General features: G+C 36.0%; 1 protein-coding gene across 2 annotated transcripts in view; it reads right to left on the reverse strand.

Annotated features, from left to right (window-relative positions):
• The window catches only part of SESN1 (sestrin 1), a 107,532-nt gene that overhangs the window by 22,978 nt on the left and 66,575 nt on the right, over nucleotides 1-17,979 (reverse strand). The window lies entirely within an intron of this gene.

Below are 17,979 nucleotides of genomic sequence, written 5' to 3' on the forward strand. Positions count from 1 at the left end.
GACATAGAAGAAAAGGTTACAGAGACGTCCAAGCTCTCTTCCTCTGAGCACAGCCACAAAAACAGTCTAATCTGATGCCCACTCAGCCACAAACACACAGGCAAAAATAAACCCAGTAAACCATCTAATTTGCAGCAATATGACATACCCTCCAAGATAAACTGGTTGTAGATGAATAACGTGGAAACATAAATGGACTTGATGTAGGGGTTGTGAGCTATAGAGCTACTTAATGAGGGAAGTATGTGAAAAATGGCTCTAGAAGAGTTGAGCTGTGATTTTATTTTCTGGAAGGAATAAAATAGTGGGGATTAGCTGTCTAGTAGGGCATAACCTTGTCTGTAACATTAAAATATCATTTACAAAATGGAGAATGTTTACCTTTCTATTTTCTAATGAGGCAAGAAAAAGCATGCATTTAGCTAATGCAAAAATGGTTTAAATGCAAATTAGAACTGCAAACTGTGTATACACATGTGTATATATACATATATGTGTGTATATGTGTGTATGTATATATATGTTCATGTTTGATAATTTGTGCTTGATAAATATTTATTGAAGAAACATGTTGAAATTGAATAGGAAGCTCCAATTAGGATCTTTCTCTTTCTTTCTTTCTTTCTTTCTTTCTTTCTTTCTCTTTCTCTTCCTTGCTTCCTTCCTTTCTTTCCTTTCTTTCTTTCTTTTTCTTTTCTCTCTCTCCCTCCCTCCTCCTTCTTTGAAAGTTTCAGTTTATTTTGATGCTGCCTTACATAAAAAGAAAAATAATTTTAATATATTCTAATTCAGTCCTTACTGAGACCCTTTCAAGCCATTAAATGTCAAGGTTCCTTTATGGTTTCTATAAAGACTGACTTAAGGTCTTCAAAGAGTACTGATTTTTGCTCTTTTTGATAGAGCAGTAACTGTGAATTAGTCATTCTCTTCTCTAACATAAAAAAGCTGCCTCCAAATTTATTAACCAAGAATTCCAACAGCTGTATTGACCTGCAAATATCATTGTGTAGATCTCACTTCTGGAAATGCTTTGTTCCAAATCATTTAATAAAAAGTTTATATTTTCCAAAGATTTCACTACGTGAGTAGGCCAGATGTCCTGAAGGTGCTTCTGCTAATGAACCCCCAGTGCTAAGCATGTAGTAAACCTCCTGAGCACCGATTAGTAATTGCAAAGGACTACATTTTTGATATTTACCACAGGCTATCATTATAGGCCAGCAGCTATTTACAAAATCTGCTATTTAAACATTTCCTTTCAACATTTTTTTCTTCGATGAAGAATCCTGACATCTAATCCAAGAAGTAAATCTGAAATATTTCCTTTCCTCTAAAAATGTTTTGGGAATTCCCTGGTGGTCCAGTGGTCAGGACTCCGAGCTTTCACTGCCAAGGGTGTGGGTTCAATATCTGGTCGGGGAACTAAGCTCCCACAAGCAATGAGGCACAGCCAAATAAATAAATATAAAAATAAAAATGTTTTGGTAAACCTACTCAAACTGTATCAAAGTGAGGTTTTTGCATTTGTCATTAGCAGGAATGGTCTCAACTCTAAATTTTCTCAAGAACGAGATGTTACACCCATGTAAAAGAGTGGTGTCAAATGACTTGATCTGAGCAGAGAGCTATGTGGCATTGAGAGTCCAGACGTGGCCTGGTGGTTCAAGATGGGCTTCCAGAAGGAAGAGATATCTGAGCTAGGGGGCTTAGAGGATTAGTAGAGAGGCCTTGGCAAGAAAATCGGGGGAGTGTTTGGGAGAGTAAAGACAGAGTTCTAAGGCAAAGAAACCAGCATGTGCAAAAGCCCACAGGCAGGGGAAAGACTGAGAGTGGTAGTCCGTTAGGAAAACTGAATAAAGGAAGTTCACTGGGGTCTAGAGCACAGGGTATGGAGAGTAATGGATGAAGTTTAGGTAAAACATAAACAGTAAGAAGGGACCTTGTTTAAGATTCATTAAGGACAATAAATTTCATTCTTAAGAGTAGTGTGGAGTTACTAAAAGTTTTAAAGAGTAGAATGACATCAAATTTGCATTTCAGCTAAGGTTTAGGCAAAACTAGAGGCAGGAAGATGAGCTAGGAAGGCTGCTGAGGCAATTCTGTCAAGGCAAGAGGGTGATGTGAAGAACAATGGAAATGAAACAAAGTGTAGGGATGAAGGTGGATTTGTCTCTCCAACATGATAATAAGTTTCTTGAGAAAGGAAATGATGCCTCATACTTTTGTTTTTGAAATTTAGGAGATAAATCTCAACTTATATGCTCTCCTGACCAAGTGGCTTCCCTAAATCCATTAGACTTTAAAAAATATAGTCACCTAATGAAAAAGAATATGTATATTTTAATAGAAAGAATACTAATCCGGCCAAAACGTATAATCACACTTTCATGGACCACATATTAAATCTTGAATTTTCTCATTAACTAAAGGAATTAAAGTACTATAGATCTGTAGATCTATTCTTTAGAAATTATATTTAATAATTGGTTAGATACACATAGCCATGATTTTAGCCATTAAACCAAAGAACTCCTTTAAGAGGGGGAGTGGGATTTGTTAGATTTATGTGGTTTAAGCATTCCTGAAAAAAATGCCGTATTGTCATTTAAAACATTTTTACTTGGAATGAATGCTGGTTTTTAAGATTACTTCTGCTTACTAATTTTGTCAAGATTTTTCTCCTCTAGCTGATATCTTCCTGTTTTTTTTTAATATATAGCTTGCCTGCTAAGCACTTTTTTCCTTTCAACATCACGTTTTGGGTATGTTGAGATCCTTCTAGTACTGAACGTTAATTTTATATTCTCTTATTTGTCCTCTACTTTTTCACTTCTTCAATTTAATTTTTAGAATTATATTACTTATAAAGGAGCAAGAACATTGACAAATCTTTGCTATCTTTCTCTCCTTTAGGGTTTCTTCTTTTAGAAATGCTCAGTTTTAAATTTCTACATAGGGTTTTAGAAACAGACCATCACTCATATTTGTAAACAAGTAATATTCCAAATAGTGTCAGTGGTTTTAAATTAGAAAATCACTTTCCCTCAAAGAATAAGCATGTTAAATCATGGTCAGGTTTTCCAGGCTAATGATAAGACCAATATATCAGACACTAAGAACTTTACACTTACATGGCAGATACAATTATTTCTATTTTACAAATTTGTAAAACAGAAACTAATGAAATATTGGTAACTTGTCCAAGGTTGTAAAAGTAGTCAAATGCAGACTGAGATCAGAACCTAGGTCTGTCTGAATCCAAAGCAGCAGAAGCTGGGCTGCTTCCTTAAATGAATATTTTTAAAATGTCAATAATGGTATGTTAGCTTAAGTTCTTGATTCTGATGGCAAGAAAAGAGGGCAGGAAGAAAGAAAAATGTATCTCCCTTGCTCATACTCAGGGTGAGATCTGGTTTTAAAAAACAGAAAAGAAAAAATAAATCATGGAATGAGTGGTCTTGGTCTTTGAGAGCTTCTCTCCTCTATTTCTCTACCCCTGTCATTCCTCTCAGTGTCTCCCCAGACCTTTGGTAACTTCATGCTACCCAAAGCTCCCTCAATAGAGTTTACCCAACTTCCTACCTGCTCCTCACATTACCCCTATTCTTCTTAGAATAACTGGTAGGTATTAGGAAGAAAACAGGCTTCTTATACTAACTCACACTTATTATATGAGCACACAGTAGACCCTCAATAAGAGTGTATTGCATGAGTGAACTCCACAGAGACGTTTCCATTAAAAAAAAAGAAGCTTAACTCAACTGAAAACTTAATAATGAATTTCAAGTTCAATATTCATATAATAAAAGATATGGGCCATCCAGACAAACACTCTTGGAGGCTTTGGGGTCACTATTTAGGCAGACAGGCAGGTTCTGCTTGGGAATCAGCTTGTCCTTTCCAGCTCTACCAAGCAAATTCTGTTTTTCATAGTCTCTTCCCATCTTCCCCTTTGGAACCCCAGATATTCCCAAGCTCCTTTGATTTTTCTGTTCCTGTTTTCCTGCACTACCAAGATAGTGACTATATAGGTTTGGGCAATGGTACATATGGCTGACTTGTTAAGTCAGGCAGGTACTTACAAGTCAGACACTGCCTGTATACATACCATAGTTTGACAAATTCATGAACATTTTGTAACCAAGTCTGGCTTTAAACACCCTGAGGCTTCTCTAAAGTGAAGTGACCGTAAAGAAAGTGTTGAGATATCAAAGTTAGGTGGGAAAATTCATTCATTACGACTTTTAGAAGCTAATTACTTTTCAGCATTGTTGTTGAAGTAAATAAGAAGGAATGGATTTAATCTGGAATAGGATGAGGTTCAAGAAAAAGGTGAGTGTAGTGGGAAACTGAGAGTTAGGTCTTTATCCCATATGTTCTTAGGAGTTACTGAAGGTTTTAAAGAAGGACAAAAAAGAAATACCAACTCAAAAAAAAAAACCAAAAAGGTAATGGAAGATACTTAATGTATGACATGTTCAAGTAGAAAATATTTCTCAGGCAGGCCGTGCATATATACTGTATTGTATTTAAAATAGTTTTTGAACATAGGCAGAACACTCTATGACATAAATCACAGCAAGATCCTTTTTGATCCACCTCCTAGAGTAATGGAAATAAAAACAAAAATAAGCAAATGGGACCTAATTAAATTTAAAAGCTTTTGCACAGCATAGGAAACCATAAACAAGACCAAAAGACAACCCTCAGAATGCGAGAAAGTATTTGCAAACGAAGCAACTGACAAAGGATTAATCTCCAAAATATACAAGCAGCTCATGCAGCTCAATATCAAAAAAACAGAAAACCCAATCCAAAAATGGGCAGAAGACCTAAATAGACATTTCTCCAAAGAAGATATACAGATTGCCAACAAACACATGAAAGGATGCTCAACATCACTAATCATTAGAGAAATGCAAATCAAAACCACAATGAGGTATCACCTCACACTGGTCAGAATGGGCATCATCAAAAAATCTACAAACAATAAATGCTGGAGAGGATGTGGAGAAAAGGGAACCCTCTTGCACTGTCGGTGGGAATGTAAATTGACACAGCCACTATGGAGAACAGTATGGAGATTCCTTAAGAAACTAAAAATAGAACTACCATATGACCCAGCAATCCCACTGCTGGGCATATACACTGAGAAAACCATAATTCAAAAAGAGTCATGTACCACAATGTTCACTGCAGCTCTATTTACAATACCCAGGACATGGAACCAACATAAATGTCCATCATCGGATGAATGGATAAAGAAGATGCAGCGCGTATATAGAATGGAACATTACTCAACCATAAAAGGAAATGAAATTGAGTTATTTGTAGTGAGGTGGATGGACTTAGAGTCTGTCACACAGAGTGAAGTAAGTCAGAAAGAGAAAAACAAATACCGTATGCTAACACATATATATGGAATCTAAAAAAAAAAAAAGAAAATAAATATGTTAAAATAAAATGGTTCTGATGAACCTAGTGGCAGGACAGGAATAAATATGCAGACGTAGAGAATGGACTTGAGGACACGGGGGTGGGGGGTGGGACAAAGTGAGAGAGTAGCATTGACATATATACACTACCAAATGTAAAATAGATAGCTAGTGGGAAGCAGCCGCATAGCACAGGAAGATCAGCTCAGTGCTTTGTGACCACCTAGAGGGGTGGGAGAGGGAGGATGGGAGAGAGGCTCAAGAGGGAGGGGATATGGCGATATATGCATACATATAGCTGATTCACTTTGTTACACAGCAGAAACTAACACAACAGTGTAAAGCAGATATACTCCAATAAAGATGTTAAAAAAAAATAGTTTTTGAGGAGCTGGATTTCATCTGTACCTAAAAACATATGTGAAAATGCTTTTTAAATTCTCAAAATGCTTCTGTTTGTGGGCACAAGGCAATAACTGGTTTTAATACGTAACCTATAATTTTACGTCCAAGGAATATATTGGTCTGGCATAATATAAAAAATTGTCTTCTCAAAATAGATTAAAATCAAACCTAATATCTTCAACTTATCCTGAGCCCACAGACTTCATGGAACTGAATTCTCAAGTGTTTACTTCCTTTATAAAACTGAATTTACCCACAGTTAAAATGTTTAGGCTAAATGCATATTAGTAAGTCATCTGCTTAATCACGTCTGAATTTTGAATGTTTTATTCAAACTAGAGATAATTTTAATTCAAAGAAACAAAATCCTAATGACAATATTCTAAAATCTTTTAATCAAGTTATTTTTTATTTATAACAGCTATCCTGACCTCCCTATCCATGCCCCCTCACGATGATTAGTACTACCAAGCTGTGAATAGAGTTCAACAATATGTGCTTTTCTAACAGCTCAAAGAACCCCCCACTCAGTTCCTTTGTGATAATCTTTAGTTGTAGGTCCTTTAATCCTTTAAACCACCTTCTTTCTTTGCCTCCTTCTGAGATCTCTTGTTTTTCAAGAGGGTATTAAGTTGTAGATCCTTAACCTCGTCACAAAGTACAAGGCCACATCTACAAACTACTTGCATATTACTAAGCATTTTAGAAATTAAATGCCATTCACTGGATTTTCTCATCTGTTCTTCTGCCCTCCAAAATCCTCACTGCACCTCTGTGGGTCATTATTCCCTCTGCCCAAAGGATGTGGGTACATTCAGGGCACTGTAATTCAACAAATATATTTATTTTCACTTACCACTACTATCTCTCTATTTAGCTAAGAATACTCAAAAAAAGAATGCAACTTTAAAAATTATGTTTTGTTTTGTTTTGTTATATGAGATTAAGTTTGAACAGAATTCAAGATCATTTCATTTGTAGTAATAGAAAATCTGATTTTCCTAATTTTTGGCAGTTGAGAAACACTAAAATAGGATTTTATTCAGATATTACAAGTTGGAGAAGGTAGTATTCTTTTTTAACTTGTTATATCTCTAATTTAAAAAGTATGTTTCGGCATAGGTTTATGTATGGATGTCAGTGCTATTATTTTACCAATTAACAGAAATCTTAATAATACGTAAACCCTTCAGTCATTCATTATTTATAAATATTTACTGAATACCAATTATATGCACTTAATTTCTTAAATCCTATGAACAAGCAGAAACATCTTAATTTGAGATTGGACATCTATTTTATTTAGACTTAAACCTCACATAAGTCATACAGATTGGCAAATAGATTGGGATTCTGTCAGAGATCATTAAATAGGGAGTCATCTACTAATGTCCAACTCTGAGGAAAAAAACAAAACAACAAACAAATAAGAAAACAAAACCAAAACCCCAGAAGGTATGGCAATCTCTTAACAACCCTTCTAGTTTTAGTCCCCTCAAATTTAAAATGAAGGGCAAATGAACTTCATGATCTCTCATACTTTACTTCAGCTCTAAAGTTCTACTCTGTTAATATAATTCCTGATTTTATCAAGAATTAATATGCTTTACGCTAAACAGAACCTGGCTTCCTCCTACATCAGGCTTCTTTGTACATTACCAGTGATTTCAGAATTGTATTTCTTATAAGTACTTTAGAGATATTATGAAATATTATATTTGAGCTTTCTTTTTCAAGGTAACCTACAAACATCTATAAACAGCAAATGCATTGGAAACCACCAAAATAATAATTTAGATACTGGAGTAAATAAAGCTTCTTCCATCATCTCTGTGAGTGTATGTTTGAACATTCTTGTAAATTTGTCAGTGGCGAGGAAGGGTATAGTTTGTGTGTTCTGGCCTTCTAAAAAATTCATGCCTGCCTGCATCTGCTCGAGTAAAACTATAGTAGTGAGTGGGCTGCTACAGCATGTAGGTACTTTGCTGTGTCAGTCCAGATTTCTCTGATATTATGAATACAAGAAAATACAGAAATACTGTAACTATAATCCATAACCCCTTTATTTCAAGTTTGTTTAAAACATAAGCTCATTGTTCTCACTAATTGGCTTGATAAATAATTTAACTTTACTTATTCGAACTTTAAAGAGATCATTTATTAATAAAACACCAGTTTTAGATATTGTATATAAATCAGAATTCTGGTAATACTGTTTCACTAAAGACTATGTGGACAAAAAAAAAATCAATAACACATTTGAACATCACTGTTTTATATACATGCCACATCTCTTGATCTGTACACTAGAACTCCCAGTAGGTTTGGAGAATCCATGCTAGTCTGTAGCTCCCTATGTTGTTCATCCAAGGCTTGAGTCAGGCTTTAAGGCTCAGAGAATGTTCCCAGGATTTCTGCTGGTTCTAAAAGAGTGCCGGGGAAATCTAATTCAAAGTCTCATTCCCATCAATGCCAAATAGAGCCTTAGAGAAAAGGCTCTTGGAATCACAACAGTTCAATTATGGTTTACTGAATTACAAACCAAACTTGGCTTCCAGTAGAACTTTTATTTAGGCTGTCCCGGATTTGGTCTATAACTGAAAGGACTGTCAATCCTTCTAGCCTTTCTCCAGAAAACATGTATAAAGTCAATCTCATCCTTCAGTGACATACATGCCAATATGATCAATAATAGCTTTTATCCTAAAACACAAAAAGGTGACCTAATAAATTCTTCAGTGATGCACTTTGGAATTGTTATTAACAATAAAGATATTATTGATATCCAAATAATCTTTTGTGTTTGTAATAGGCAGGTCTTTAAATAATGTATTTGCTCTTTACAATTAGAACGTGCTTTAAATGTCAGAAAATTCAACTTTCAAGTATTCAACCAGATTAAAAAAAGAATAAACCACTGTACTCTAATTTGTGCATTACAAATGTACAATTAAAATCTTAAAACCTTAAAATACTGCACTCTAAATTTACAAATTGATGGGTTAAAAAAAATGTAAACTTCAAAAGATAGCAGACAAAAGTATGTGGATCGGAGAAAGAGCAAAGCAGAGTCAAAAGCAGCAGGATACAGTTCAAATAGGTCACATTCAACTTTTGACTTTCCCGAAGAACAAAAAACAAGCTTAGCAACAGTTTTCAGCCAATCAGAAAGCAGACAAACAGGTAAGGACTCAACCGATCCAGATACCAATGCAGTCCAACCTTCAGTGTTTTTTTTTGTTGTTGTTGTTTTTTGCTTTTTTTAAAAAAATTATATAATGTCAGAGCAGAGCACAAGTTATAAAATAGGATAGACTGTCCTGGGTTAAGGAAAGATAAAATCTCTTCACCAACCCTAAACAAAATATATCAGATTTTAGTAATGTAGTGATAATTTTGTTTACATCCTTATTGTGCCAGATCCTGTATAAAGTTATCTTTAAAATATTTGGGTATTTGTAATAATATATAGAATTTTGCGGGAAATTTTCTTTCTTGTCTGTGCATAGAGGATAAGGGTAGGAAGATGTATAAGATTCTTCTCTTCTTAAATTCCCTAATACTCAATTTCTAAAATTCACGGGGGATTGGTGGGGGGGACCCAATAAGAAAATGCTACAGTGCGAATCCAAAAAATGTAAATATGATTTAAAACAACCACATACAAATACAACCTTCAAAACAAGCAAACAACAAATAGTACAGTGCCATTCTATGTAATTTTTCCTCCTTATTTCTATCACTCAATACATATTCTTGAGAGAAGAAAGTTTTCTGAGGATTTAGAAGGGATTTTCAAAGAGTTACAGATTTCATCATTGTAATGTTTAGTGCAAACCTCAGTATTTGCTCAAATTGACAGTGTTACTTGCAATAGAGACACAAAAACACTGTGAAACAATAGTTAATAATTTTCTTCATTCTGCTTTTGGCTTGCCAAATTTATAAAGTATTCTAAAGCAGTTTCTAATATTTTCTGTAAAAATCTTCAAGAACCACCTTTTGTTTTTTTCTTCAAGTACTGCTTAAATCATTTGCTAGTTTTAGTTCCCTAAAAAAAAATTACTTTAAGCAGATCAGCTTGACTTGCCATATCATCAATTATATACTGAACTTACCATGCACTAAAAAACATAAGAAATTTGCTACTGATACTGTAGGGTGCTGTCAAAAATGTATATATGTATACTTCCTCTCAATATTTCATTGTATTCTATACATCCCTAGGAAGGTAGGGGGAAATTAAACAAATATTTGGAGACTAACTCTAGGTTTTATTTATTGGTGATATCCTTACTTTATCCTTTTCCTCTATCCTCAAATGTCACAGATAACTAAGCTATGCTGTGTCAAGAAAAAAAAGTATTTTCAATACATCATTTGGGAAAGAGACACTCTACATCAAGCTCGTATTTTCCTCGGTCTCTTAAGCCTTAATAATTTAAAACAGTATCCATCTAAATATTACTGAAAGTTTCATCAATTACTTAACACTTATGTATCTATACACCAGGGATTGGTTGTGTATGTTTCTGTTAAATTCATGAATCTCTATATGTATGGATATATTGGGCCTATTTATTCAATATTCATTCAACCAATATTAATTAGGCATCTACTATCAGCCAGACATTTTTTTTCTTCCCAGTCTACCTTCTTTAAAAACAATATCCATACCTTCTTCCTTTCTCCACCTTCTTATAATTTCCTTATAAGATCCACCTACTGTAGTCTTTTTGCTCCTAAAGGGACACTTGGACTGAGAAATGCCTTAAACTGCAAAGGCAAAGAGGTACAAAGGGCTTGGAAAGCAGGATTCTGTGTTATGCAAAACACCTGATTGTTATCGTGGCACTTAGGTAACTGACTGCCGGTTGATGGAGAGCTTCAAAACCAGTAACTCAGATTTTTAGTCAAAGATTTTTTTTTTTTTTTTTTGCGGTACGCGGGCCTCTCACTGTTGTGGCCTCTCCCGTTGCGGAGCACAGGCTCCGGACGCGCAGGTCCAGCGGCCATGGCTCACGGGCCCAGCTGCTCCGCGGCATGTGGGATCCTCCCAGACCGAGGCACGAACCCGTGTCCCCTGCATAGGCAGGCGGACTCTCAACCACTGCGCCACCAGGGAAGCCCAGATTTTTAGTCTAAGATTTGATTTGACTTTTAGTCTAAGATTTGAAGTAGATAGATGCTACGCTTCATGGTTGCAGATTTGGTAATATTAACAGCATAGCTAACACATATTTTAGTTAGTATGTGTCAGGTACTCCTCTAAATGCTTTACATGTTTGAACTCTTAACCCTTATAATAACCCTATAGGTAGATGCTATCTTCATTTCAGAAATGGGAAACTGTGAGACAGAGAGGTTAAATACCTAAGGTCACATAGCAAGGGGCTTGAGCAAAGGTTAGAACTTAAGCCTGTCCGACTCCAAAGGCATGTTCTTTCTACTATACCATGATGTTGTCAGATAGTTTCCTTTCCACTGTTACTATTCCAGTGATTGTATGTCCATTAGGAAAGTGGCCAAGGGACCATGAACTTTTCTCTTCATCCCTCCCTATCTTCCCCTGTACTGTTTTCCCTAAATCTCTGTTGTATAATTGACTGTTCACCCCACCCTCTGTGACCACCCAAGTCATTAGAACATCATCCCTTTCTAGGAAATCTAGACTGACTCCCCACTGAGCCTACTGCCAGAATAAGAATGCTCCATAACATCTAGAAAACATTATAACATTTTATGTAAAAGGGAAAAATGAAAACATAAATGAAGACAAACTGGCACACAATCATTAGAGTCACTTTAACAGACTTAAAACATAAGAAAATATGGTAATTTTTCTTAGTTGTTAAATACTGTATTGCCTACACACACACACACAAAAAGTAGACTTCAGAGTGATTTGGTAGGATTAAATCTAATGATTATTTACACACACACCCCTTAAAATGTTTTCTTTCACATTTGAAAATCAGTAATTTTGGACAAAATAGGTGATTATTATACACTATTTATATAGTAATATCTCATTATACCTGAATTGACTCGTTTGACAATCTCAAAAAAAGAATCTAGAACAAGTAAGAAAAAAAAAAAGTAAAATAGATGGTACAGAGTATATATACCAAAGAATATGTACTGTACTCAGAGGAAAACCTTTGGTTTACCTCTCTTAGACACAATTTAGTTTTATTTTGTATAAAATTACAAAAAGCTTGTTTATTTAGTTTCTAATTCCACAGTAATTTAGAAGGAAGTAGGGACTACTACTGTTTACACTGACAGAGAAAGAATGATAGTCAACCATTTGATCACAAGTAAAGAGTCAGAAAAGTTCTAAAAAAGCAGAAATAAGAACTTGGATAGTACAGTAGTAGGCCATTTACTAAAAGTCTACGGCTTTTTTTAAGATTTTTTTTTTAATGTGGACCATTTTTAAAGTCTTTATTGGGTTTGTTACAATATTGCTTCTGTTTTATGTTTTGGTTTCTTGGCCATGAGGCATGTGGGATTTTAGCTCCCAAACCAGGGATCAAACCTGCACCCCCTGCATTGGAAGGTGTAGTCTTAATCACTGGACTGCCAGGTTAAGTCCCCTAAAAGTGTACTTTGATGTAATAAGCCTTAAGGAGCTCTGACAGCACCACTCTCTGACAGATTAGGGTAATAGCTAACCTCCATGATAATGATTCTTACTCATGTTGTAAAAAACACCTACAAATATTTCTATAAGAAATATAATTTAAAAGGTATGGCTAAACTGGCAAAGTAACAGCAATCCTCATAAGTCAAAAATGGCCAATAGGAGGAATCCAAGGAGGTAGGGATTACTGATCCTGGTGGCTATGAATCCCCAGTAACCTAGAGCAGCAGCATAGGGAACAGATGACAAAGCCTAGGACTTGGGAAACTGGGTGGTGCCAAACCCCAAAAGGCTAAACTATCATTGAAAGCATTAACTAGGAAAAACACCCCATCTACAAAAGGAGGTAAAAATTTTGCCTGTTTCAACTTTTGCTCTTGGTAGAAGGGGTAAAACCTCCTCTGAAAATTTATAAGCACAAAGTGGCTCACATATGAGGAGCTGGGGCCTTAAATCCCTTTATCTACCTGGTCTTAAAAGAAACAATCAAAAAACAAGGCAAGGATTCAGTTAAAGTGGGTTGGTTATGTCCCCCAGGCTCCAGTCAGAAATACAGATTATCTCTGAAGGAGATAAAATTCTGATGAATGTGAGCTTACAATAATAAAACATACCATGAAAAAAAGCACCATTAGTGAGGTCTGAAGAAACAATAATCACCTAAGACCTGCAAGACTTCAGGTGTTAGAATTATAGATGCAGAATACCAGTTTAATATGTTTCTTAAATTTTTAAAGGAAATTGAAAGTATGGATGAGGAACAAGAAACCATCAAAAAATAACCAGATTTAAAAATGAATCCAATACAGACTTTACAATAATTGAAACAAAATTCAATAGATAAACAGTGTATTCAGCATAGATGAGGAGAAAATTATTAATAAACTAGAAAGTAAATCTGAAGAAATAATCCAGAATGTTGCACATAATACAAAGAGATGGAAAATATGGAAGAAGAAATAAAAAACATGGAGGATGGAATAGAAGGTCTAATATATATCTAATTGGAGTTCTCGAAGGAGAAAGGCAATATTCTAAGAGATGACGGCTGAGAATTTTCCAGAACTGATTAAAGACACCAATCCTCATTTCCAGGAAGCACAATGAATCCCATACAGAATAAATGAAAGGAAATATATACCTTGACATAGAGTAAAACTGAAAAATTCCAAGAAAAAGGGAAGATCTTAAAGGTTATCCAAGAGAAAAGTCAGATTACCTACAAAGGAAAAACTAAACTGACAGTCTAATTTTTAACAATGGAAGCCAGAAGATCTGGGGGAAAAATATCTTTGAAGCACTGAGAGAAAATGGCCTTTCTTGAATTGTACTAATATATGAAACTATCTTTTAAGAAAGTGAATGCAAGAAACACATTTTAAGAGAGAAAAAGTAAGAGTCTACACCAATATATCCTCACTGAAGTAGCTTCAGTTCAGGAAGAAGCAAAATGATCCCAGTAAGGAAGTGGAAAAAATGCTACATGTCAACAAAGAAAAGGTTCTTTGTACTTAAGATTTTCAATTCATGTGTAAAATTCTCATCTAAGTAGGATAGTACATTCCCTAAGGATCTTAGATAGGTTTGTATTGAACATATGTTTCCATTTTATTTTCTTAGAGTGTAATGGCCAGCTCATATAACAAGCATAGGTTTAACTTTCTAAGGAACTGCCAAACTGTTTTCCATAGTGGTTGAACCATTTTTACATTACTGCCAGCAGTGTATGGGAGTTCCAGTGGCTTTACATCTTCACCAACTCTTAGCATAGTCAATATTTTTCATTTCAGTCAATCTAATGGGTGTAGTGCAGCGGTTCTTAACTGGGGGTGATTTTGCCCTGTTAGAGTAATTTGACAATGTCTGGATACATTTTTGTTTTTCACAACTGGTAGGTAAGTCAGTTGCCACTGACACGTACCTGGTAGAGGCTAGGGATTCTGCCAAACATCCTAAAACATACAGGGCAGCCCCTCACAACAGAGAAATACTTGGTCCAAAATGTCAAGTGCTGAAATTGAGAAGCCCTTGTGTAGTAATAATGCATTGTGGTTTTAATTTGCATATCTTGGATAACTATCGATATTGAACATTTTTTAATGTGCTTATTGGTCATTTATATATCTTTATTCATGAAGTGACAATTCAAATCTTCTGTTAATTTTTTTTTTAATTGGGCTGGTTGTCTTCTTGCTACTGAGTTGAAAGTGTTCTTTATTCTGAATACAAGACTTTGCCTGATATATGTGTTGCAAATATTTTCTTCTAGTCTATGTCTTGTTCTGATGATTTTCTGCTACATTAACTTCAGACAGCAAAAAAATAAAGTCATCTTTCTTCCAGAGACGAGAGCAGGTAGATATTGAAGACAGGGTTAAATAACAGTTTTTCTTTGGTATCCTTGGGTCATAAAAAACCACTTCTTAAAAAGCAATATTAGTTGATGCCACCTGGAAAACTGGGCAGCACATACCATAGAGACAAAGAGAATCCAATACTTAAAAATGATTCCCCCAATCCTAGGATCTGGCAAAAAACAAAGACTGGGCCATGTAAGCAGTGTGTTGAACAAAGAGGTACTTTTAAAAAGTCCCCAAACTATGCTTATTTGTATCAGAAAATAATAGTACCACCTAAACATGCCAAAAAATCTGCAGATGAAGAAATGAAAAAATGGTACTGGAATCACACACTGTGCCTATCAGTGACATGAGAGAAGGTATCTTTGAACTGGGTTTGAAGATTACCTTGAAAAATGTACATTAACTGTCTCATGTACATTTAGAGTCTAAACTGTTCACTTGATAATCATCTAAAATTCTTACAGTTTCAAGACTACTCTGAAATAGAGATTTAGTGTATGAAAATGATTTTAGGATACTTTCTATCCTCTCTGCTTAAGAAGATTATTTATTATAGAACATTTGCAATAATGTAAGCAGTAAATGGGGAACCAAAGTAGCAAAAATGGTCCTGAGTTCTATAAGGAATTTCAGAGAGCTACTATTTCTAAAGATTATAGAGCTCCGTGTCCTAGATTTTTTCCCTAGCTGTTGATAACTAAAGACACTATTAGGAACAATGGAAACCATGGTTTAAAACACAGTAATTATACCGAAAAGGTGGTCTCCAGACTAAATGCACTTGATTCATGGCAATTTTACTTTTCAGAACAATTCTTATGAGTAGCAGGGATGATTTTCCTTTATTAAATATTTTTCTTGAGTGTGAATTATTGCCTAAAATGCCATGAATACAGAATTTTTTTTTTTTTTTTGCGGTACGCGGGCCTCTCACTGTCGTGCTCTCCCGTTGCGGAGCACAGGCTCCGGACGCGCAGGCTCAGCGGCCATGGCTCACGGGCCCAGCCGCTCCGCGGCACGTGGGATCTTCCCGGACCGGGGCACGAACCCGTGTCCCCTGCATCGGCAGGCGGACTCTCAACCACTGTGCCACCAGGGAAGCCCTGAATTTTAAATGTTGCCATTTTTTCTACCACTTCCCCTCCCCCGTAAACATTCCTTTTCCCCAATAACAAGCAGATTTGTCTACTCTCTGCTTTTCTTAGTAAGGAAGGAAATGTTCATTATTTTCCTATATAAATTTGCATTCAATTAAAGTCTATTTTCCTGAGCTTCTTCAACCTCCTCAGTAAAGTTCTTAGATACAGTCAAAGACTGACAAATAATGTAAGTTCTTAGATAGTAGGGTAACCAACAACAGTATGTTGGGTCCCTTCTTTCCCCCTAGTATAAGTGGTAGGTAATAATTAATAAAATGGCCTTTTAACTTGGCCATAGCTTTCCCTGACACTTGGGATTAGAGGCATGTGTCTGCTTCCTCTGATTCCCCATTCTTTGGTCCTGCAATAGCATAAACAAGATCCCTAGCCCTCGAACCCTCAGAATCTGAGCTTTAAAACCTGACAAGTCACTGATAGGACCCCCTGATCCAAGAATCTGGTCTAAGGAGAGGTATAAAAATGAAAAATAAGAAGAATGGGTTCTGGAGAAGCAAGGATATCAGAAAAACTATTTAGGACTATGAATGACCACAGGAAAAAAAAAAAAGAATGCCCACAAAGGCCTGAGCAGTGCTCTATGTCCAGAGCACTCATGTAAAGGTGTAGATGCTAAGTAATTGTTTCCTATGCGTGCAGAGTATGCTAGGAGAAAAAGACAGTGGGAGATTTCTTAAGTGTATCAATAAATTAGGCAACTGGACTTTTTCATGTCTCAAAATACTATCTTCTCGACTGCCTAAAATGATTTCATCCATAAGTTTGAGGACAGGGCAGAAATAGATGAAACAGAGGAAGAATAAAAATGGCCAGGACCTGGATTAGAGAGAATTATTTCAAAAAGGAGAAATAACTGTCTGCAATTCTCAAGATCCTAAGGTCTTGGAAGGAACCATAAAATCTCACATTATATAATGAATATAACTATACATAACTGTGGAACAAAATGAAAATGTATATAGAGTTTTACAGTCCACAAATTTCCCATGGAGTGACTGTGCCATTTCTCACAACCACCTTGTGAGATGGATCTCATTATTCCTGTACTATCCAAGAAGAAACCAGCCAACCTTTAAGTGGCAGAGGCAGAGTCAGATGCAGGTCTGTCTGACTTCAGGTCCAATGTCCTTTCCTTTCCCCTACTCAACAGTTTAAAATGCAGCTTCCGAGCCCGCCCTCAGGGAGCTTACAATACAGTTGATGATAAAAGACTCAGAAACAATGAGGACAACACTAGGCAATGTGTAATTCTGTGTTAAATTACATGCCACAAACTGAAAAATATGCAGCAATGGAGAGTCAGTATGGCTTGAAAGATGGGTAGAGGGGAATGGCACAGGGGAGAGAACAAGCTTGATGAACTCTAGAGACTGAAAGGAACTTGTCTTGTCCCTGGCAAGAGATATGAGTTAGTAAGCAGTGGGAAATAAGTTAGGGTCAGTTTTAGGGAGGCTACAAAGCCAGCGAAAGAGGAGACTAGAGAAAGCAAAAGGCAATAATGGAGCCCTAAAAGCTTTCTGAGTAGTGGTATAAAGTGGTGAAAGTGGTGACTTTCACAAGTGTACAAGATGAGCACAGGCAAAGGAAACCTGAGAACATCTAAGGAAGAGGTAGTGAGACTGTTTCCCTCCTCTTCAGCCTCACAACTTTACCTAACTTCACAGTCTACCCACAGGGATCATTCCTGGACTTGTGCACATGCTCTTCCCTCTGACCACAATTCTGTTCCCTCTAATCCAGGCCCACTTCTCACTGTCAGTCTGAAGTTAGAAATCACTGCCTTGGAGAAGCCTTCCCTGTCCTCCCCCCACCCACTGAGCATAGTAAATATCTCCCTTATATACTTCCCTTGTTAAAGCACTTATCTCTCTGCATTGTAATTCCTAGTGGGCTAGCCAGTCTCTCTTATTAAACTGAAAGCTCCAAAGGTAAGAAATGACCCATCTTGTTCAGCACTGAATCCCTTGGCACAT

The sequence above is a fragment of the Globicephala melas genome, chromosome 14 (assembly GCF_963455315.2).
Source record: "Globicephala melas chromosome 14, mGloMel1.2, whole genome shotgun sequence".
NCBI classification, from domain to species: Eukaryota; Metazoa; Chordata; class Mammalia; order Artiodactyla; family Delphinidae; genus Globicephala; species Globicephala melas.